At 43.7% G+C, this 24,128-nt stretch overlaps 1 long non-coding RNA gene across 1 annotated transcript; it reads left to right on the forward strand.

Annotated features, from left to right (window-relative positions):
• Nucleotides 1–6,806: 6,806 nt before the first annotated feature.
• On the forward strand, nucleotides 6,807–22,592 carry LOC147913026 (uncharacterized). The gene is made up of 3 exons (XR_015549276.1): nucleotides 6,807–7,093; nucleotides 20,661–20,755; nucleotides 20,996–22,592. It is a non-coding gene; the product is annotated as an uncharacterized LOC147913026 (long non-coding RNA).
• Nucleotides 22,593–24,128: the final 1,536 nt, after the last annotated feature.

Below are 24,128 nucleotides of genomic sequence, written 5' to 3' on the forward strand. Positions count from 1 at the left end.
CTTAGTGATATACATTTATAATTTTCACGTTTATGAGCATCACTGCATTGGGAGTCTTGCACATGCCTCCTTGTGCTGAGGTACAGGTGTTTCTCTAGAGATGATGCCTAGAAGTGTAATTGCTGGTTGTGGAGTAGGAACTCTGAGTGATAATAAACACAGTTAAATCGCTGCCCCTGAGAACCAGGAGACGCTAATCTACAATTGAAACACTGAGGTTTTCCTTTCCCCACATCTTTACCAGCACTAGATATTATCAACCTTAAATATTACCAATCCTATAGGTGTGCAAGAGGGCCTCATGGTTTTAATTCACGTTTCCCTGTGTTGTACCAACAAGGCTGAGTAACTTCTTATATGTATATTGGCCATTTGTATTTCCTCTTTTAAAAACTATCTGTTTATATTCTTTGACCATTTTGAAATTGCATTATTTATCTCCTATTGATTTATAAGCTTTCTTTATATTCTTTTTTGCCAATCCTTTGTTTGCTACATATGTTGCAAATTTTTTCTCACTGTGTTGCTAATATTTTAACACTGTTTATGCTGTCTTTTGAGTAGGAAATCTTTTATTTTGATGTACTGAAGTTTATCAGTTTTTGCTCTATAGTTTGTATTTCGGGGCCTGATCTGAAAATTGCTTTTATCATCTAGCAATAAGTAAATCATCTCTTACCTAAAGTCATAAAGATAATTTCTACATTTTCTTCTAATAATTTTAAAGTTTTATGTTTTACATTTAGGTCTTAAAATCATCTGGAATTTTGCAGGGGAGGCGGTGGGAAGGTGGATGTGTCTGATGGGAGATGGTGATTTTACTTTCTTTCACATGGGTAGCCAATTGTCCCAACTCCATTTATTGAATAATCCACCCTTCCGCCACTGACTGTAACATCACCCCTACCATATACCATACACCCTACCACCACCCCTACCATATACAGTAGATTCATATGCTACTGATCTCTTATTTATTTGTTCCTGTATCAATACCATGCTGTTTTAATTACCTTGGCTTTGTAATATGTCTTGAGCTCTCATGGAGCAAATTTTATCTACTCTTCTTCCCTTTAAGACTTTTTCAAATTGCCTTAGTGATTCTCAAACATTTACTCTTCTGTGTGAATTTTACAATCAGTTTGTCAAGTATTATGAAAAATCATTTTAGGATTTTAATTAAAGTTACTTTAAACTTAAAGATTAATTTGGGGAACATCACATAGCCATTTCTAAAGACTTTGAAAATGAGATGAAGTAAAATATAACTGCAAAGATGTAAAATTTCAAGCTAGAAAGGGCTGGTTCCAAAACCTTTAAAGATGCAGAGACTATATAACATTAAAAAAAAGTGGAGGAAAAAAAGCCAAGTCATTCATTCAAATAATAGTTTTTGAGCGTGTACTATACGCCCAGCATTATTCTGTGCATTCAAGATGTCTCACTGAAAAAGCAAACACAGCCTCTAACTTTATGGAATTTACATTCTTGTGGGGCAGACAAAAGACAGACAACTAAACAAATACATAAACAAGAACACTGCTGATCTCATAATGCCACTAAGGAAGTAAACCAAAGACGCTGGGAGAGCGACTGGTGCCCCGGGCAGCCTCTTTGAGTCAAATTGGGGCCAACTGCTGGAGGATGAGTAGCAGAGAAGTCTGAGGGTCAAAGGCTTTGAGGTGGAAAGGATCGTGGCCTTGAGGATCCCACAGACGCCAGAATGGAGGTGATTAGGGGATTGTAGGCCACAGTACGGAGTTTGGATTTTATTTTACTTGCAATGAGAAGCCAGGGAGGGGCAAGATAAGGGAAGAGCTATGTACCGGACAGGTCCTTAACAATAACAAATTTGGGATTGCATATCTTCTAGAACTGTCATTTACTGTGTGTTTTTAAAAAATTTTTAGGGGCTGACCTGGTGGCATAGTGGTTAAGTTCGAGCACTCTGCTTCTGCGCCCTAGGGTTCATGGGTTTGGATCCCAGGCGTGGACCTACACGCCACACGTCAAGCCGTGCTGTGGTGGCGTCCCACATACAAAATAGAGGAAGATTGGCCTGGATGTTAACTCAGCAACAATCTTCCTCAAGCAAAAAGAGGAAGATTGGCAACAGATGTTAGCTCAGGGCCAATCTTCCTTGCCAAAAACAAATTGATATCACTTTACTGTTTTTCTTGTTGCTGTCCTCTCCTTCTTTTTCAATCTCAATCTTTTGTAGGACAGTAGTCCAGGTTAGCAAGAGATTATTGTATTGTCTTTCTTGAAGTCAACAGTAAATAAACCCAATTCTCTTCCTTTTTGATTGCCTGGTAGCAGCTTTGCAGTGTTCTTTAGCTGAGAGGGAGAAGAAATAGAGTGAGTAAAGATTTCATTTTCCTTCCTCTTGGCTGTGAAATAAACTCAGGCTTCCATGTGACAAAAATGGTGTTTGTACTAGAAGTCAGTGGGGCCATCCTCAGCTTGGGGGCACTCAGTCTCCTCCCTCAGGCTACGGGGGGCACCACGGATGTCACCTTGGGTCCCCAACTGCAGGTCTGAAGGCATCAGTCAGTGTGAACAAATTACCAATGGATGTCATCTATTTTATTTAGTTTATCAAAAGCCTTGGCCAGGCTCCACAACAACTGGTAACAAAAATATTCAGTTACTGTAGAAGGGATTAAGTGTAATGTTTTGTTACAGATCAGAAACTGACTTAGAAACGGGAAGCAAAGGTAAGACGAGCTCTGGGTGGAAACACACAAACAACGGACTCCTCCATTACTGTCATCGGGAGTGGTCTTTTAAAAACCACTTTCGTAAACCTTGCAAAGTATGCAGTAGATCTTCAAGTTTGCAGAGGACAATGTTAAGAACTCTGGAATCAGATCTGCCCTTGGGCGCGTTATTTAGCTTGTAAGCCTCATTTTTCTGATTTGTAAATGGAAATAATTGTACCTTTTCATTGGGTGATGAGGATACATGAGGTAATGAATTTTATATTAGGGCCTGGGGTTCCTCTGATAAAGCTGTTGGTCTCATTTATGAGAGGAAAATACCACCTGATGGGGAGAAACTACAGAAAATCTCAATGAAACTGTATGTTAAGCCTGGAGAATATATGGAATACATGTTCCAAACATAGTTACCATCCTCGAGCAAACTCTGGGCTTCTCCCAGCAACGTGTATCTCATTTGATGGTACACCTTCACCCAGTGGTCTGAGCTGGAGACCCAGGGCTCATCCTTAGGGGCTCAGCTCCTCTCTCCCTCCCCCCACCTCACCCATCCACTCATCTGATCTTGTCTCTAAATACTGATCACTTTTTCTCTCTGCTTTCCTGTCCTTGGTTTAGACCAGGGGTTGGAAGCTTTTTCTGAAAAGGGTCAGAGAGTAAATACTTTTTGCTTTGCCAGCCACACAGTCTCTGCCACAACTACTCAACCCTGCAATTCTAGCACAAAAGCAGCCATAGACAATTACATAAAAGAATGGGTGTGGCTGTGTTCTGATAAAACTTTATTTATAAAAACAGGTGGAGAGCCGGATTTCACCCACAGGACGTAGTTAGCTGGCACCTAATTTGGACCCACATGATCTTTTGGAGGTTAGAACGGTGGCCCCCAGACCTCCCTGCAGGCCTAATGTAATCTTGTCACTCCCAGTTTGAAACCTTTCAATAGCTTCCTGTTATGTTTGCAAAGGATGGCCTTGTGCCACATTATTAGAATCACTTGGGCTGGTTTTTATTTTATTTTATTTTATTTTTTGTTTGTTTGTTTGGAAGATTAGCTCTGAGCTAACATCCATGTCAATCCTCCTCTGTTTTGCTGAGGAAGATTGGCCCTGGGCTAACATCCGTGGGACGCCGCCACAGCATGGCCTGACAAGCAGTGCATGGGTGCACGCCTAGGACCCAAACCCGGGCTGCCAGCAGCAGAGCCCGGGCATTTAACCACTACACCACGGGGCTGGCCCCAGGCTGCTTTTTAAAATGCAGAGTTCCAGGCTCCTCTCCAGAATCACTAAAATAGCGTCTCTGGGGGATGGGCTGGGGAGCTGGATATTAACAAGGCTCGCATGGAATTCTTATGCAGCAGTTCTCAATGTGGGGTCCCTGGAGGGTCCGCCTATGCTTTTCGTAGTTTTGTGATCCAGGAAACAGTGAACAGCAAGCTGACAGCCCCTAGGCTGTTGGTCTGGTGAGAAGGCTGTATGGTTGGTGTGGAGGGAGGGAGCAGTGAGAGAGGAGAGAATGAGGCCGAGAGGAAAGGGGCCAGGGCAGATGGCGTAGGGCCCTGGAGGCCATTGAGAGACTTGGCTTTTACTCAGAACAAGATGGGAGCTGTTGGAGAGTCTGAGCAGGTCAAATTATGCCAGCTATTCCAGGAATTCAGCCCTGTCTTCCTCCTTCCTCACGCTCAATCTGAGTCTTTATCTTCCTCCCCCCAGGGGCTACAAGTTCCTTGACGACCTAGACTGTCTTACCTGCCTTTATCCTCAGCGGCCAGCAATGCCGAGAACCTCATGGGTATTCAACAAATACCGACGCATGTAAAAATGCCTTTGTCTTCCCTTGTGGCTGGATTCTGATTTTGGTTTGGTAAGAACTTCGTGAGAAAAATGCAGTCCTTCTGAAATGAACATGAAAACATATTTATTTTCCCATGCGTAGCTTAATAAATGACACGTTATCTTTCTTAAAAAATCCCATCATCAGAAACACTTCACCAGACAACCAGAAATCAACATGCCTTTCCTTTGTGATCATAAATAAATCTGAATAAAAAATTACTATTTTCCGGATGCGATCCTGTGGCGTTAGAAAAGCCAGTCCCTCTTTCTGTACTGGGTCGCTGGGGAGTTTCACAATTCTCTTTTCCGCTCTTCTCAGAATGTAGCTGGCCTCCTCGTGTTGGTGCGTCTCCTCCAGCTCTCTGTGAGGATCTTTCTGGGCAGTGTTTTCCTCAACACCATCTGAGGAAGGAATTAAGCACTGTTTCCACTCACCACGCGAGCAGCTTCCTGCCTGACACCCCAAGGGTGGACTCCAGCGCTGCAGAGCCTGCCTCCCGCTCTCCATTCTGGCTCAACTTTTCTTCCTCTCAGGTGGACAACCAGCTGCCTCCCCAGCTGCCCACAGCACTGGAAACCTAGGGGGCAGAAACACACCTGCCTGTGAGAGGTCACCAGGAACCCCTGTCCTCCATCCGTTTACTTCCAGAAAGGGCATAAGGGAGGGAAGGGTGCCCACATTCTTTTCCAAATCTTGAAGCGGAATGAACTCTAATGGAGGAGATTTTAAGGAAGAAGAATGTCACTGCTCAAAGAAATCATAGTATTTTATTGAATACATATTTGTGTGTGCGTATGTTCGTAAGTGTGTGGCCCACATCGGGCTTTTGTTTCCACCAGGAGTCTGTTCTTTTTATCTGTATTTACAGGAGAAAGTCTAGTAGTTCCTCTTGCTCTTGTCTAAGAAGTCATTTCCCTTTGGGACAACAGTTTTCAGAAGAGCTGACTAAGAGTTTCCTTAGTGCGGGAGGGGGTCTGTATTCCTTCCCCCTAGACTGGAAGCTCTGTACCATGCTGTAGGCCCCACAGGGCAGGGGCCGTCACCATTGCTATGTATGTGGTTGGTCCAGCACCCAGCACAGTGCCTGTCTTGTGAAAGGGGTGCTCTATCAATGTTTGTTACATGGAGGAGTGTGAGATGTTACATAATTTTAAGATATTAACCTATGCGCTCCGCAATATTTCCTTCTACCCCATAACGCTTGCTCCACCCCAAATAGGCAGCCACAGAGGGGTGTTCGTTGTTTCAGGAAATGAATAATTGGAAAGACAGGGTTTTCGAGGGAACTCAGAGCAGAAACCGTTGATTTGGACAAATTCCTTATGAATTAGATTTTTCGAGTTAGTGGAGAATAAGTGAGGAAACAACGAGAGTAAGAATGTGTCCCCTGCTCTTCCTCGCTCATCATTCCCATAAGCCACGTCCCAGGTAGAGAGCTGGCAGCAGAAACCCCAGTATGTTTGAGGAACCTGAGAGAGATGAGAGCTGAGAGCCGGCCTCTGGCTGAGCCCAAGAGGAGTTGGGTACCAAGACCCCAGAGCAGACACGGCTGTGATGGCCTCACCTGGGAGTTGAAGAATGTTCCCCACGAACCTGAGGGCAGCACAGAGTGGTGGGCAGCCTGCCTCTGTGGGCCTGGCAGCGACATCCCTGGGGTTGTATGTGACACCCAAATAGCTAGCACCACTCTAGCAGCTGCCTCTCTACTGCTTAGAGCAGACCGGTGCCTGGCACAAAGCAGGCATTCAATAAATATTTATCAAATTAATATATAGAGGTACTCAATGAATATTTCCAGTTTTCAACACTTTGTTTGAGTAAATTTTAACCCACTTTGCATCTGTTACCCGTTTATAAAGCAGAGACATTCTAACACCCTGGCTAGAGACGGGAGAAAAATAGCTCATCAATTGATTTTTCACCCATGTACCCTGTAGGGCATTGTAGGGATGGCACTGACACATACGACATGTTCCCCTAACCCAAATATTTACTAGTTGGAAGGACAAGGCTCAAGGAGTAAAAGGAGAGAGTAAGAAAAATAAGCATGTAAGAGCCAACTGAAGCTGACCAAGATTATCAGACGAATAGAGTAGAGAATAGGGAGAGATTGGGGGTGGGGGATCATTGAAATATGAGTAGGATTGAAATGAGTGGGGGAGGAGAGTAGGGAAGGTGTGGCTGGAGAGAGGAATTCGATGAACAAAGAAGTGGAAGCAGGAACGAGCGTGGCATGTTCCAGTTACAATAGACCATCAACATGAACCGCTGGAGTGGCGGGTTGATGTCAAGATCTAATCACTAGACTAGAGAGGGGCCAACCAAATTGTGACAGTTCTTAAGGCCAAGTTAAGGAGTCTGGACTTAGCATGGAAGAGGACCCAATGCAAAATGAGAATTCAGGGTTCCTTGTTCAAAAATTCTTAAGAGTTTCAAGACAGTGCAGCAGAGCATTAAACCAAGTGCAGAGACTTCCTGAGCACAGGGCCTGGTGCGACTGTCCCGCTGATACGCCCGTGAAGCACACGCTCCGTGTAAGTGTTGGGTATATGTTGAAAGATTTTGAGCAGGAAAATGATGGATTAGAGTGGCATATTAGAAGGACCGGCTGTCGGTGTCTCCTGGATGGGTGGAGACAGGAAGTGGCAGAGGAATACCTATTAGGAAATCATTGGACTTGTCAAGCATGCGCCCAGAGAAGGTTGGCGATTGTGGGAAGGGGAACACGGGGCGCGTGTGATGTGTAGTGTGGATCGGTGTCTCGGTGGGCCGAGTAGGGGAAGAGCCCAGGCCCTCTATGGTGACGCCATGGCTTGAGCCCGGGTCTTGGAGACAGCCGAAATCAGCCAGAGAAAGAGGAATCGTGGCAAAGGGAGCTGGCTTTGGGAGGCTGGTGAGCAGTAAGCAGTCTTAGGCACGCTGAATACGAGATAAAGGCAGGGCCTCCAAGAAGAAATGCTCAACTGGCAGCTGAAGATGAAGAAGAAGGGTTAGGTTTGGAAATGTAGATTTGAAAGCAGCGAAAAGTGTTGTGTAACTGTTGAGGTTGTGAGGCCATATGCAATGTCTTAGGAATTAAGTGGATAGATAAGCAGGGTGCTAAAAACCAGATGAGTACTTTAATATTTTCTGCTGCCACTTAAAGGAATTGGGCAATTAGCTGGGATGTTGGATCCAGCAGCCTGATGGAAGGTTTTTCCAATTACTATTTCCGCAAAGTGGTTGTGCAGAATAACAAATCTGTTTTGATCTTTCAGTGCTAAAACATGGTAAAAAAAATGTCGCAATACTAGTAAAAACTTACCAGCATTAACTGTCAAAGGGCCCTTGTAGTAGGTTCCCCTGCCCCCTCCTTTTCCTCACTTTTTAATGATCCATTTATTTTTCAGGCAATTCTTTCAGGAATTTGAAAGTTTCAGCAGGGGTTACATGGAGAACTAACAGGAAATGTCTCATCTTTCCAAGTTTATTGTTGAGAGTGGCCAGATGTCATTTGTTTGTGAGTGGGAAATGGGAAGTTAGATCACAGAACGTGAAACTTAAAACTCCGTGTTTTTTTCAAAAAAAGGGAGTGGAGAGGAGAAACACACCCAGGGAAGCCACTTTGCCTCCTGTGACTTATGTTAACAGTGTAGTGGAGCAGTGCTCATGAGCAAGACGCTAATATGAGAACATGTTTTACTGTCTGCAGGCCCAGCTCTCCTCGAGGTCTCTGTGCAAACAGCTGGTCTCCGCCTGGCTGGGCCGGGGTGTTTGCGAGCTCTCAGCGGATCTGCTATAATTATAAACCCCATGAAGGTCCAGGAATGGGGGTCAGCGTTCTCATTGGTCATCATGCCCCAGGATAAAGAATGAGACAGGAACTTACAAAGAGTCCTTTGGTGTTTAGCACTTACAAAACAATTATATTGATTTTTTTAATTGTATTTTCAGCCTCTGTGGTTTAGACTCTGGGTCAAACACTTCCAGACTGTTGGGGCTAGCTGGCTCAGATCTGGCCTCTTGGTCTCTAATTGCTCGCTGACTGTGCCGGAAATACCCTCTTCATCCCTCACTGTTGCTGCAGTGGGCTTTGCCAGGCTCCCTCTCAGCCAGGTGTTTTCCCCAGCAGTCGCTATGGCAGCAATGTACAGCAGAGGTTCTGAGAGGCTTGGAATTGACAGGCCGGAGGCGGGCCCTCAGTTCCTGTCTCCAGCCCACGATTTGCTGATCCATCCCTCTTCCTCAGAGAGAGAGCAAATAGTACAGTATTGCACTTCCTTGGAAGATAACAGGTTCCAGGCCAGACAAACAGATGTAAACTTGGAATTGGTTATTGGATCACCGGGCCAAACACAGGACTCTTAGCTGAATGGGAGTATACAGAGCAAAGGGATCCAAGAGCAGCTCCGAGGCTCAGAACTTCTTGGCCAGTTTTGCAAAGGAAAAGGAAAAGAAATCCCCCACCTACTTGCTGGGCTTTCAAGGGCAACAGGAAAGATTGTCTTCAACTCTACTGCTCTCCTCCACTCAAAGCTATCTAGCAGGTTTTTCTTCCCTGGGCCCTGCCTAAGATCCTGAAATCCCCACTTTAGTCTCTTCTCCGGGTTAAAGCATTAAGGCTTCATTTATGCAAATACTGAACCGGAGAAGCGAGCCCATTGGCCAGGCTCTTCTGCCATATTGGCTACCTAGGCATTTATTGTCACAGTGTCCGAGGGATGAGAAACACAAGAGATAAGCTTTTCTTTTTATTGTGGTAAAATAAATACATATATATCATATAACACTTACCATTTTAACCATTTTCAGGTGTACAATTCAGTAGCATTAAATACATTCACAACACTGTGCAACCATCACCACTATCCATTTCCAGAACTTTTCATCTTCCCAAACAGAAACTCTGTACCCTTTAAACAATAACTCCCCATTCCCCACTATCCCCAACCCCTGGTAAACTCTAGTCTACTTTCTGTCTTTATGAATTTGCCTATTCTAGGTACCAACAGATAAGCTTTTAAAAATAACTGTTTGTGAAAATAGTACATTTTTTAAATACATGCTCAAAGAACACAGAAAAGTACAAAAGAAAATCACATCATAACATACCATTGTCAACGTTTGCTGAACACCATCTAGGATACCTTTGTACGTGTATAGACTTATAGAACCAGTGGAAGAAAAGTGCTCAGTCAGAGAGATAAACTTTACAAAAATGAGATTATTCCATACATGGGCGTTTTAAATTAGAAATTCAATTTTTCTTAAATTTAACAGAAGAAAAAGTGATTGAAGGTATTGCCCAACTTTAGATAAGTGATTCTTCAGAACAAAAATGTTAACTCTGAAAAAATTCCTCTTCACTAGTGAAAACAATGAAGATGTTGGACTCCTTATCATTTGTTTTTTTGTTTTTTTTTTAATTTTTTGTTTATTGCAGTAACATTGGTTTATAACATTGTAAAAATTTCAGGTGTACATCATTACACATCCATTTCTGCATAGATTACATCATGTTCACCACCAAAATACTAATTACAACCCATCACCATACACATGTACCAAATTATCTCTTTCACCCTCCTCCCTCCCCCCTTCCCCTCTGGTAACCACCAATCCAATCTCTGTCCCTATGTGTTTGTTTATTGTTGTTATTATCTACTACTTAGTGAAGGAAATCATACGGTATTTGACCTTCTCCCTCTGACTTATTTCACTTTGCATTATACCCTCAATGTCCATCCATGTTGTCACAAATGGCTTGATTTCATCGTTTCTTATGGCTGAGTAGTATTCCGTTGTGTATATATACCACATCTTCTTTATCCATTCGTCCCTTGATGGGCATTTAGGTTGCTTCCAAGTCTTGGCTATTGTGAATAACGCTGCAATGAACACAGAGGTGCATGTACCTTTACAAATAGGTGTTTTCAAGTTCTTTGGATAAATACCCAACAGTGGAATAGCTGGATCATATGGTAGTTCTATCCTTGATTTTTTGAGGAATCTCCATACTGTTTTCCATAGTGGCTAGTACTGGAAGTCCTAGCCAGAGCAATCAGGCAAGAGAAAGAAAGAAAAGGGATCGAAATTGGAAAGGAAGAAGTGAAACTGTCACTATTTGCAGATGACATGATTTTATATATAGAAAACCCTAAAGAATCCACCAGAAAACTTTTAGAAGTAATAAAAGAATATGGTAAAGTTGCAGGATACAAAATCAACATACAAAAATCAGTTGCATTTCTGTACACTAACAACGAAGTAGCAGAAAGAGAAATTAAGAATACCATCCCATTTACAATTGCAACAAAAAGAATGAAATGCCTAGGAATAAACTTAACCAAAGAGGTGAAAGATCTGTACACCGAAAACTATAAAACATTTCTGAAAGAAATTGAAGAAGACACAAAGAAATGAAAAGATATTCCGTGCTCTTGGATTGGAAGAGTTAACATAGTTAAGATGTCCATACTTCCTAAAGCCATCTATAGATTCAGTGCAATCCCTATCAAAGTTCCAATAACATTTTTCACAGAAATAGAACAAAGAATCCTAAAATTTATATGGAACAACAAAAGACCCCGAACAGCTAAAGGAATCCTGAGAAAAAAGAACAAAGCTAGAAGTATCACACCCCCTGATTTCAAAATATACTACAAAGCTATAGTAACCAAAACAGCATGGTACTGGCACAAAAACAGAGACACAGATCAATGGAATAGAATCGAAAGCCCAGAAATAAACCCACACATCTATGGACAGCTAATCTTTGACAAAGGAGCCAAGAACATACAATGGAGAAAAGAAAGTCTCTTCAACAAATGGTGTTGGGAAAACTGGATAGCCACATGCAAAAAACTGAAAGTAGACCCTTACCTTACACCATACACAAAAATTAACTCCTTATCATTTGTTGATCACGTTTCTGATTTGCCTGTAGCAAGTGAAAACCTGTGATGAGTGACGGCAAAGTGCGTGCACTTCCTCTGCCTCCTGCACCCCCTCGTCCCCAGCTCTACATCCCAATTGTTGTTGGTTGGGTTATTACTTTTACCTCATCCGGGTGATGACATTTGCATTCAGATCAGGCAGGTTGTGGTGGATGAGGTGAAGGGAAAGCAGGGGGACCCGGGAGGCCTGAGGTTGAGGTGATGGCTTCATAGCCACATGCGTGGAGCCTCCATCATCAGAGCTGAGTAATGGTACTGATGATGACAGGCAACTTTTTCAAGAGCTTACTATGGGCCAAGCATTATGCTAATTAACTATCTTCCCTGTATTACGTTCCTCCATCCTTACGTGCGGCCTATGATCAATGCTATTGGCTGGATATTTTTATTGTTATTTTTGCTGTATGGATAAGGAGCTGAGGCTTGGGGAAGGAGCTTGCCCAGCATCCCAAAGCTGTAAGACCTGGAGCCAGGCAGTCCAACCGCAGAGCTCACACTGTCTTCTGCACTAACTCTATAGCCATTGGATCTACAACTTCAACCAGGGGCTCTTTCTAGAGGGGCTCTCGAGATCAGAAAGATGGTAGAGGGGGCAGCCAACCCTTTAGGTTGACATGGTGTGTTCCCATGATTTATCTAGTTTGCTCTTCTCCACAATATTCCCATTTGACAGATGAGGGAGAGAGGTGACTTGACTTCTCCAGGGGCTGATCTCAGGAGTAGCTCTGGGGCTCCGACTCCAGTGTCAGCCTCTTTCTACTCTGTGTCCCTCCTCAGCCCTGTGCTCTCTGACCTTGAAGATGGTACTTGGCCAATTTTAATGGCGGGAGGGCGGCTTCCTTGAAAAAAAAAGAACCCCTTTTGAAATAACATCTTCTGTTAGCCGCCATTTAAGAAAATTCGAGGGCTTTGTATTAGTTTCCTGAGGCTGCTGGTAATATCACCACAAACTGGATGGTTTAAAGCAGTTGAAATGTATTCTTCATTCTTCAGTACCTCCTCCAGAGGTCTGGAGGCCAGAAGTCCAAAATCAAGGTATTGGCAGGCTGCGCTCCACTGAAGGCTGTAGGGGAGAAGACTTCTTTGCATCTTCTAGCTTCTGGTGGCTGCCAGTGATCCTTGGTTTTCTTTGGCTCATAGATGTGTCACTCCAACCTCTGCCACTGACTTCACATGGCTCTGTCCTTTCTTATCAGGACAATAGTCATTGGATTTAGGGTCTAACCTAATCCAGGATGATTGCATCTCAAGATCCTTAATTTAATTATATCTGCAAAGACACTATTTCCAAATAAGGTCAGGTTCACGAGTCCCAGGTAGACGTATCTTTTTTGGAGGAGGGAGGTATTCAACCCACAGGCTTCATGGTGAATGACTGATTCGGGAAGCAGTGCTCCCCCAGTTGGTGCGTTTGTTCCCATCAATGACCGCGGACAGTTCAATCACTCGCTGATTGAGCTTCAGGCCTGTCTTGAACAGGGAGCTACTGGTGGCACCACTGTGTTGGAACTGGGTTCCCCCTCCCAGAGTCACGGCCATACCACAACTGCAAATGCCCCGACATTTTGCTATTAGATGGAATTTCTCTTTGGGGGCTAGAAATGCACATCCTCGCTTAGTTTCTGACTGAAAAACAAAGAAAAGCAGCAAAGGTTGAACTGCACAAGGCTGTGTCACAAGTCTATATATAATGCTCTCCTGTGGGTCACACAAATACCCACACAGGAGTTTTGTTTAAGGTTTTGAACTGTCTCCAAGTTTATAGGACATATTATGGGGTTGGAACATCTGATAAATTATTTTTGGAAAATGAACTGAGGCCTGGTCCAGAAGGTACATTTAAACCTGTATCCCTTTGTCTGAATTTGTATCTTTAGCTACAGACATGGTGGTCTGAGGCCTGAGGTCTCCAGCTTCCCAGGAAGCTGATGCCAGTGGACAGATTCTGGCTTTACTGTGTCTAAGAGACTCTAGCTCGCTGATTCTCTGCCGTACTAATTCCCCCAATTCCCCTATTCTTTCCTTTCCAGTCCATCTCATATCAAATTTAAAGAGGCTTAAAATGGATCCTTTTTTGGTACCAAAGATCTTCCCTGGGAGGAAGCCCCTTCTCATCATACTATCTGACTCAGAGCCCATTCCCCCTTGAATCCTTCCCTACTCATCCCAGGCCTCAAAACTCAAGACTTTCTGTGAAATCCCAAAGGCTTGATTGCTATACTGCTCACCAACTTGGCACAGGCCTCATTGCTGATGCTGGAAGATAGATAATGCAATGTCTTGCCTCCCTGTATCTCCCATCTGTGTCCAGGACCAGCAGGACTGGGTGTGAGGTCAATGCTGCTCGAGTGACACCGGAAGCCCCTGGTATTCCTGGAACCCCCCAGATCAGCAGGAAGACATTCGGTTTCTCCGAATTCAACAGCTTCATAAATTTGATTCATTTTAGAATAGCTGTCTTCCACTGGTTTCTGTTTATCTTCAAAACTGATTGTAGAAATCCCTAGCTCTGCTCTTTTTAAATAGCCTACTGTTAGTTTTATTATTTAGACCCCGTTCTTGTTTCAGAGAAAAGTGTAAAGCCTCGCATAGTTTTATTATTTAGACCCCGTTCTTGTTTCAGAAAAAAATGTAAAGCCTCGCATCCTGGGATTTGACACATTTTTGTCTGTGACTAATGCTATAGTCAGAGAGATAAGGACTACCAGTCATGCATGGCTCCTACATGGCTCCTTCTGCTAGGAAATGAAGGAGAATTCTTTCATAACCAGGGTGCTGAGCGCACCCCCCAGCCACCTTTAGTCATCGTCAAGTGCATAACCCTTGCTCAGTGGTCCCTGCCAATAGCTCACACTGAACCAACCTGAGTCAGGCACTGTTCATCTGCTTTTACAGGGATTTTTTTTAAAAATTGAGATACAGTTGATATATAACATTATATTAGCTTCTGCTGTACAACACAATGATTTGATATTTGTATATATGGCAAAATGATCACCACAATAAGTCTAGTTAACGTCCATCAACACACATAGTCACAAATTTTTTTCCTTGTGATGAGAACTTTCTCTTTTTTTCTGGTGAGGAACATTAGCCCTGAGCTAACATCTGTTGCCAATTCTCCTCTTTTTGCTGGGGAAGATTGGCTCTGAGCTAACGTCTGTGCCCATCTTCCTCCACTTTTTATGTGGGATGCTGCCACAGCGTGGCTTGATAAGCAGTGCACAGATCCATGCCCGAGATCTGAACTTGCAAACCCCGGGCTGCTGAAGCGGACTACGCAAACTTAACCACGACACCACCGGGCCAACCCCTGATGAGAACTTTTAAAATTCACTGTCTTAGCAACTTTCAAATGTACAATACAGTATTATCAACCATACTCGCCGTGCTGTACATTATATCTCCAGGACTTATTTTGTAACTGAAAGTTTCTACCTTTTGACTCCCTCTACCCATTTCACCCACACCCCCTACCCTCTACCTCTGGTAACACCAATCTGTCCTCTGTATCTATGAGCTTGCCTTTTTTTTTTTAGATTTCATATATAAGTGAAGTCATATGGCATTTGTCTTTCTCCTTCTGACTTATTTCTCTTAGCATAATGACCTCAAGGTCCATCCATGTTGTCACAAATGGCAGGATTTCTTTCTTTTTTATGGCTAAATAATATTCCATTATATATATATATATATATATATATATATATAGACACTTAGGTTGTTTCCATGTCTTGGCTATTGTGAATAATGCTGCTATGAACATGGGGGTGCAGATATGTTTTTAAGTTAGTGTTTCTGTTTCCTTCAGATAAATACCCAGAAGTAGAATTGCTGGATCATACAGTAGTTCGATTTTTAGTTTTTTAAGGAACCTCCATACCATTTTCCATAGTGGCTGCACCAATTTACAATTTCCACCAACAGTGCACAAGGGTTCCCTTTTCCCCACATCCTCGCCCACACTTGTTATTTTTTGTCTTTTTGATGGTAGCTATTCTAACAAGTGTGAGCTGATATCTCATTGTGGTTTTGATTTGCATTTCCCTGATGATTAGTGATAGTGAGCACCTTTTCATGTACCTGTTGGCCATCGGTAAGTCTTCTTTGGAAAAATGTCTGTTCAGATCCTCTGCCCATTTTTAAAATTGGATTGTTTATTTTTTTGCTGTTGAGTTATATGAGTTCCTCATATATTTTGGATATTAACCCCTTATCAGATATATGGTTTGCAAATATTTTCTCCCATTCAGTAGGTTGCCTTTTCATTTTTTTGATGGTTTCTTTTGCTGTGCAGAAGTTTTTTAGTTTGATGTAGTCCCACTCATTTATTTTTGCTTTTGTGGCCTTTGCTTTTGGTGTCAAATCCAAAAAACTCATCGCCAAGACCAATGTCAAGGAGCTTACCGCCTATGTTGCTATTACATGGATTTAATCCTCTTAATAGGCCTGTGTAGTGAGTTGCCGTACTGTTTCCATTTTAAAATGAGAAAACTGGGGTCCTGAGCGGTTGAGTCACCTGCCCAAGGTCACAGAGTTGAACCCAGACTCCTGGCCTCTGAGTCTGTGCACCTGACCACTGTTGGTTGGCACTTGACCACTGTGCCAACCTGCTGTGTCACAGGGCTGGCCCCCTAAGGCAGAGGGGACACCAGCCACAAGGCCACAGTGCGCCTCCTGGAAGAGCTAGTAGACATCCTAACAACATTCATCTGGGACGTTGTGATGTGGAAAGTAAATTACAACACATCTCAGTAAGTGTGACTAGAATCCCATGGGTTAGGATGCAGGCCCTGTTTTTATCCCGATTTTATGAATCAGGAAATCATGTGTTGATGTGACTTGATTTGCCAAGGTCACCAGTGGGTAGGCGGTGGAGACAAGATTTGAACCCAGCTCTTTTATCCCTAAGTTGATCGCTCCCAGGAACACACTTTCCCACAAATGCTAGGGCAGTGCCTACTGGATCTGCCTTGATCACATTGATGAAGCTCATTTCTCCCAAAACATCTTTTGCACCCACTGCCCTCTTGTCTGAAGTCCCCCCTTCCAGCCCCGCCTCTGCCAGACTCCGACTCTGCGGGCGTCCTCCACTGGGCAGGCTCACCATCAATTCCTAGCACCTGGGCTGGAGCGGGTGCTCACAAACTGCATCTTGAAAGAATGGGTGGCTTTGTTCCGGGTAAGGAGTTTTTCCCAGAAAATCCCAGCTAAAATGCAAATATGTTGCCTGGCAGAGAGGCCTGGAATTTGTTGATTGGTTATTTGAGGGATGGCTCGTTAGGACCAAAGGATAAAGGGAGGGGAAGCCCTTGAGTTTAGGGAAATGCCCAGGGAAGAGGGGTGGCCCCGGGGAATTCAGGTGCAGGGCAGGGGACCCTGAACACTGTGGAAGAGGCGAGGGGAAGTGGTCCTAGTCCCAAGGGTGGAATAGGCCCACCCTTTTCAGTTCCGCCCTGGGCTGGCTGGTCCTCAGGGCACAGTGAGTCTGACCACCTCAATAGACGGTGGGTGAGGCCCCCTGGCAGTGTCTAAGGGTGGGTTCGTCCCAGTCCCTGAAAACGGCGCAAAGTTCCAGTTTCCCAAAGTGGGTCCTGAGAACAAGCGTAGTTACCTACTCGTCCTCTCCTATTAAGTCAAATGTCTCTCTTCCTGGCATAGAACAGCAAATTGTGAAAGGAGAGGCAGCGTCATTGGACCCATCTCCCACCCCGCACCCCGAGTTCATCAAGCAGCCCTCCCCCACCCCTTCTGCAGCCAAATTCTCTCCCAGACCTTTCTCTACGCATTGACGTACATAGGTATGTGTTACACACGATAAGTGGATCACACTCCACACACAGTTCTGTGGCTTATCTTTTCCACTTAAACATATTGGATGCCTTCCACTGTCAATTCACCCAGATCTAGTGTAATCTTTCGAAAATAGTCTCATCGTATTTCATCCTACGGCATACCAGACATACCACAACATACTAAACCAGGCTCCCACTCAGGGACAATGTAGTTGTCTCCAACTTTTTGCTGTTGCCAATAGTGCTGCATTTCTGCACACGGAGCAGCCTTGTTTTTGAGAGATTCTGTGAACCACTGTGCTTTCTTATCAAGGCTTCTACTTAGGAAGGGACAAAACGGAGTGCATTTCTCCACGGCTGAGGAGCTCGGCTTTAGAAACCCAGCTGCCCTTCGAACCACAGATGAATTACTTCACCAGGGTTTCTGAGCCAATATCAGTGAGAATGATCACGAGTGAGAATCCGGACCCCACAGAGTCACCGCCCTGGCCGGCCTCTCACCTCTCCTTCCGGGGAATGGAGGCACTTCAACACCATTTTCTGTAATGCCAAAGGAAATCCCCAGATAAGACGGATACCCTCATGCCTCACAGAAGGCACTCCCCCACTCCCACGGAGATAAACGGATGAATGCTGTCTTAATCACAGTTCACAGTTCTCCAAGCCTCCTCGGCTGCCAAAAAAAACCTCTCTCAACTCGCTGCTGCTACCGCAGTCAGACATAGCACTTCCTAGAAAATTGTCATTCCATTTACTGTTTATTCTTGGGATGGATTATGGTTTCCCATAAACTCTCGTAGCATGAAAGGTAGTTTTTCAGTAAATCTCATGAGATGTCTACGTGAAGGGGAAAAGATTTCTTTATTTTGTTTTCTATTTTATTTTTAATGTGCCGGAAACAAGGAAACCACAGACCCATTTTTGGATAGTGATAAAAGCCAGCAATAGACAATTCTATCTAGAGAACCCAATACTGTTCTACAATCATCTTTAACTCACTAAAAAGTCAGTATACTGGCTGGGATGTGAGGGGGACAGGAGAACTGTCTGCTCATTACACATCGGAGTAAACAAACTTCACAGATTTGTCACTTACAGTCTTGATTTTCGCCACATCTGTGAACCAGTTGTACCATTATTTCCTTATTATTTTTAATGAATTTTTAAAGCATAGCTGCATCTTAATTAATACCTTAAATAACTGGTTCGTGTGCTAGTCGTATTTTTTTCTAAAGCATATTAAAATAAAAAATGTTGAATATCACCCAAAATGCTCTGGAATCCTGAACAGTGGCACACTTTGATAAACACTGGACTCGGTTGGATCCCAGATTCCAGCCTCCTATGGGGTGTCTTCCAAGGCTAACAGAGACTGAACCCCATCCAGACATAGAAGAATTGCCCTGTGTCTTTGCATTTCTATGCATTTAATGTGTCACAAACCCAGAAATTGGGGGTTGAGAGAGATGGAGAAATTACCTACTTTTGAAAGGCAGGGCAGCTAATTGGAAAACATATGAGCTTTGGAATCAGGTCTAGGTACAAATCTTAGTGACATTAGACAAGGTTCCTCATTTGTAAAGGGGGCATATTAAGAGCCACTGTATAAAGGGGAGCAAAGATGAAATCAGATAATAAACACAAAGTGCCTGGTTGAGGGAAGGTATCCTCACCCAATGGCAGCCAGTGTGAACTCCAGTGTGAGTCTCAATGGGGCAATCACCCATGTGCAGATGGATCCAAGCTAATGGCAGGATAAACCTGCCTGTCCCCGCAAGGGCTTCTCAAGATTAAAGAAAAATCAACAGCCTTTGAAAGAGGTGTCAAGTAACGGGAGGGTTAAGCTCCCTCAGGCTTAAGATAAGAAAGTGGAACACAACCCTGAACCCATTAGGAGGTGCTTGGGAGGCATCCTACATTTGAGAGCTTCCTTCGATTACTGGAGAAGCAGCGGGAGTAGTTCTACCTAATGTCCAGGACTTTGTACCTCATGTGAGAACCCACAAATGATTTAGGGGTTTGAAAAATAAGGTGATAGTATTTGGTGGTGTTGTGCATCTCTCCTGAAAAAGGGAAAGATGAGGTCCCATGTGAAAACCTTTAAATGGGAAAAGGCAGCACAGTGACATGGTGAAGGGCATGGGCCCTGGACCCAATGCCTGGGTTTGAATCCGGCTTCCACCATGCACTAGCACTAGAACAGCAAGTGCAAAGGCCCAGGGGTGGGAGCGTGGCTGGGGGTCAGGGGACAGCACAGAGGCTGACATGGCTGAGTGGATTGAGCAAGGGGGGAGTTGCAGCAGTTTGTGCCCTGCACACCCCCGGGAGGTGGCACTCACAGAGAACATGATGGGAAAGGTGTCCCTAGATGTGATGGGAGCTGGGTCAGGCAGATGAGGGCCGGGAGGAGATAGTGTAGGACCTTGAAAGACATTGTAAGGACCTTGACTAAGATCCTGAGATGAGAAGATATTTGAGGATCCTTGAGCAGAGGAGGGATGTGATCTTGATACTGAACATCTTAATTTCAAGTTCATGTGCCCCTCAGGCAGTAAGCCAAACACTGAGACATCATGCTTGGAGATGGAGAAAGGTTTATTCGAATTGGCCAAGATCAGAAGGTGGGAGTACAGGTTCTCTCAAATCTGCCTTAATAAGAGAAAAAAAGCAGGGGGTTTTATAGAGCTAAGGGGTGTGGCAGGAGGAATTTCAGAGAAACAAAGGGGTAAAGGTGTTTCTTTCATTCCCAATAAACCCCTGGGCAATCTGACTTCTGGGCGTCAGCTGGGGGCTGGTTATCTGGTGATCCTTGAAGGCATTCTTTTTCTTCTGTAAAGCAAGCTCATAAATCCTTACGACCCTTGAGTTATCCCTCAGGTTAAACAAGAAAACAGCAAATTGACAAGATTAACTTCTTTTCACAACAAAGTCAAAGGTAATCTTATTGAATATTTATGGTAACCCTCAGGTACCCAGCTTCAATCTGACTTACTGCATTTTGCCTTGTTTACATTAGCCATATCACAGAGTGTCTATTTCTCTAGGCCTAAAAGAGAAGCCATGGTATGGTGGTTTTAATACTGTAATAGCAATGACAATTATCCAATTTCTTGTTCTTAAAAGGAAAGGGAAATATGTTACAGGTTTTCTAGTCCCAAGTAAGAGGATTCATTGACGAAGTGGCTCCCCAGTGCTGCCTGCAGAGTCTGGAAAGGAGACACAGATGGAGAGCAGAGGGGAACAGAGAGCCTGCCCTTGGAGACACTGACACTTGACCTGAGCCAACTGTGTGATCTTGGGCCAATGACTTAACCTCTAGGGATCCTCAACTTCTCTGACTGTACAATGGGGGTAACAGTATCTGTCCACAGGACTGCTGGAAGGAGGAAACAGAACACCTGGGAGAGCACCCAGGAGGCCCACAACCCATGTGACTGTCCTCTGAGCTCCGCGCCCGGATTAGCAGGTGTCTGAGTGTTACTGGGCTGGGACTTCTTTTTTCCTGTCTTCTGGGATTAAGGGGCACAGTGAAGAAGTTGTGACGATAAACATTTCTGGCCAACAGTGCCAGGGAACTGTGGTAACATGTAACATGAAATGGCCAGTCCAGATTCACGAACGCATGGGTGGAGTGTGGCCAGCCTTGAGGGCCTCTCTTAGGTTGATGTAAGTTTAAGTGCAGTGATATTTATTGCCTTTTTGACAGGTGGTGGGAGAAACAAAGAACACTCAGGAAGACCAGGAGGAGTATGAAGCATCCTTCTCACCAGCCTCTGTTATTTTTTGTTCCTCCGCACCCATCCTCTGTCTTCCTTAACACCCACCACGTGGTGTGGGGTCTGTCCTCCCCGGACCATCCGGGTGTGGCGGTGGACAGGGTGAGGGATGGGAGGGCTCCACACCAGCTGAGCAACTGCAGCTCTCACAGAAGATGCACTCAGATGTGGTGCTGAGAAAACAACCCTGCTTCCTGCAGAGACTTCAAAAGCCCACACCCCGTCTACCGCTGCACATTTTTGCAGCTGAAGGAGAAACTGCTGGAAATAAGAGTTTCCCTGATGTCATTGGGATGGGGCCGGCTGTGTTCTCCCGGAGACATCAGGGAGTTGGCTCAGGAAGGGCTGGGTGGGAAGTGATGCAACTTTGGACAAAGGTTCTGGGCTCTTCGCAAAGGGAGGTCAGGTGGGGCCCCTGGGTTCTGAGTTGGCTGACTCTTCACCTGCACTTAAGAGCAATAGAAAGTTTTAGTCCTAAGAGCAGAGGGTATGGAGAGTAGAGATTCAGAGAAAGGGCCGAGCAGGGCAGGTAGGGCCGTGCAAGGACCTCTGAAATCTTCCTTTCTCCTCTCTTCCTACCCTTCTCCATCTAAAAAGAAGAAAATATTCATCCTACGTCAGTCATCTGGTGCTTCTAATTACCAATTTTATTCAGTTCTTCTAGGTTATGTTATCATCCCAAGCGGAATCCTCTAAAGATGCCTGGAACACTGGAAGGACCCAGGGTTCCTTGGAGAAATAGCTGATTTCTGATTAGAGCAGGAAATGTTCAAGATGAGCCTCTGGGATTGTGCCAGAAAGAGGAAAACTATCAAAAACTGGCCCAGGAGCCAGCTGGAGAGTCCTACTGACCAACAATGGGAAATTTTTAGCATCAGAAAGAATAATGACTGCAATGTATTGAAAGGCAGCAAATATAGAAAACTGTGAGTTCATAATGATAAAAAGAGAGCCCTTTATTGGTCACCATTAGAGGTTTGAGTAACAACTCATGTCTCTGAAAATTGATAGAATAAGCACATATCCTCCCTTTTCTGCATGAACTATATATTTCAGAGTAACCAAAGAGCTGGTAAGGTAAAGGTCATCCTTATGTAAGAATTCTCCCTTATAAATGCAGAAGGAATAATAGAATTAGAAAATCATGAATTTTGTAACCTCTAGTAGAATGATGGGTTTAGAAATGATCATCAATGGATGCTAAAACTATCTGGTGAAAGGCTGACAGGGAATTTTAAAATAGGAAACCCACAGCAACACCTACAAAGTGTTCTGCTCACATAAAAAATTTAAAACTGAATCTAAACAAGCCTCTAGATGTGCCCTATCCAATATGGCATCCACATACATCCCCGGAACACTTGAAATGGAGCTGTTCTGAATTGAGATGTGCGTTTAGTATACAATACACATCCAATTCTGAAGATGCAATATAAAAAAGAATATAAAATATCTCATTTATAATTTTTTGTATTAATCACATTTTGAAATGATAGCATTTTGGCTATTTCACATTAAATAAATATATTATTAAAAATAATTTCACCTATTTCTTTTAGCTTTTTTAATGTGGCTGCTAGAACATATAAAATTACATCAGGGGCTTGCCTTTTATTTCCAGTGGATGTTGTTGCTCTAAAGCTTACTTAGCAGTTTTCAGAGAATACTGGCAATAGCAGAACTAGTTAACAACACCATGAGGAAATGATTGGCCAAGTCCAGAATTTGGGGAAATTCTACCAGATAAATGACTTACTTTCTTCAGCAAATAAATGGTATTAGAACCAATAGGGAATAAAGATGGCTTTAGATGAAAACAGATATAACAACCAAATGCAGGGCATGAACCTTACTTACTTTCTGAAAAACCAGTTGTAATAAGACATCTTTGAAATAATCTGGGAAATTGAACATTGGGACTGAGTATTAGAACATATTAAGGGTTTATTGTTTATTTCGTTAAAGATAATAATGGTATTATGGTTATGTCTTTTAAAATGTGCTTGTCTGTTAGGGATGCATACCCAAGTTTTTGTGGGCGCAATCATATGTCCTTTGATATTTGCTTTTTTTTTTTTTGTGAGGAAGATCAGCCCTGAGCTAACATCCACACCAATCCCCCTCTTTTTGCTGAGGAAGACTGGCCCTGGGCTAAGATCCGTACTCATCTTCCTCCACTTTATATGGGACACTGCCACAGCATGGCCTGACAAGTGGTGCGTCGGTGCGTGCCCGGGATTGAACCCGGGCCGCCAGCAGCGGAGTGCACGCACTTAACCACTACGCCCCGGGGCCGGACCCATGATATTTGCTTTAAAAATACTCAGAGTAAAAAAGTGTGGTGGATAGATGAAACCAGATTGAGAAAATATTATTATTGAAACTAGGTGATGAGAATGTGAGAGTTCATTATATCCTTCTGTTTTTATGTGTTGAAAAGTTCTAGAATTTAATTATAACTCTATAATATTTATGTATAATATATTTATAAATAATATATACTACAATATTTAATAATATACTATAAATATATGATATATTTTATATAATACAAAATTGCAATGATTTTTGATGCCTCAGAAGCTATTTCAATTTTTAATGCCTGGGAAAGGTGACACACTGACTGGTTTAGCAAGTGAAGGTGCATGAAACCTTGGAAGGCAGAGTCCAAAGGGAATGGAGAAAGGCTGACAAGATGCACACATACTCCTGTGGGTAACAGGTCATCCCTGGGTTTCCCCTGAGGAATACAGGAGGACCAGGGCCAGCTCCAAGGCATGGATTCCTAGGGAGGGAGAGAGAGTTTGCAGGGCCTGTGACCATCTAAAGAAGGCCTGAGACCAGCTAGAGGGTCTGCCTGGGGCCAGCCAGCTCAGCATCCAGACAGAACTCACAGGAGGGCCCGTGGTCCAGGGTCTGGCCTGTTACTGGTATATCTGGAGGTGCTAGGCCCTAAGTTCACAAGAGGGGATGAATAACCGCAAGTCTAGTTTGTTCATTTACAGTAAGCTATAACCATCAAGGAGCAGATATCTGTGGCCTCTGAGCAGCATGTTGTGGGGA

Source organism: Ceratotherium simum, chromosome 31 (assembly GCF_057802395.1).
Source record: "Ceratotherium simum simum isolate JZ-2026a chromosome 31, ASM5780239v1, whole genome shotgun sequence".
NCBI lineage: Eukaryota > Metazoa > Chordata > Mammalia > Perissodactyla > Rhinocerotidae > Ceratotherium > Ceratotherium simum.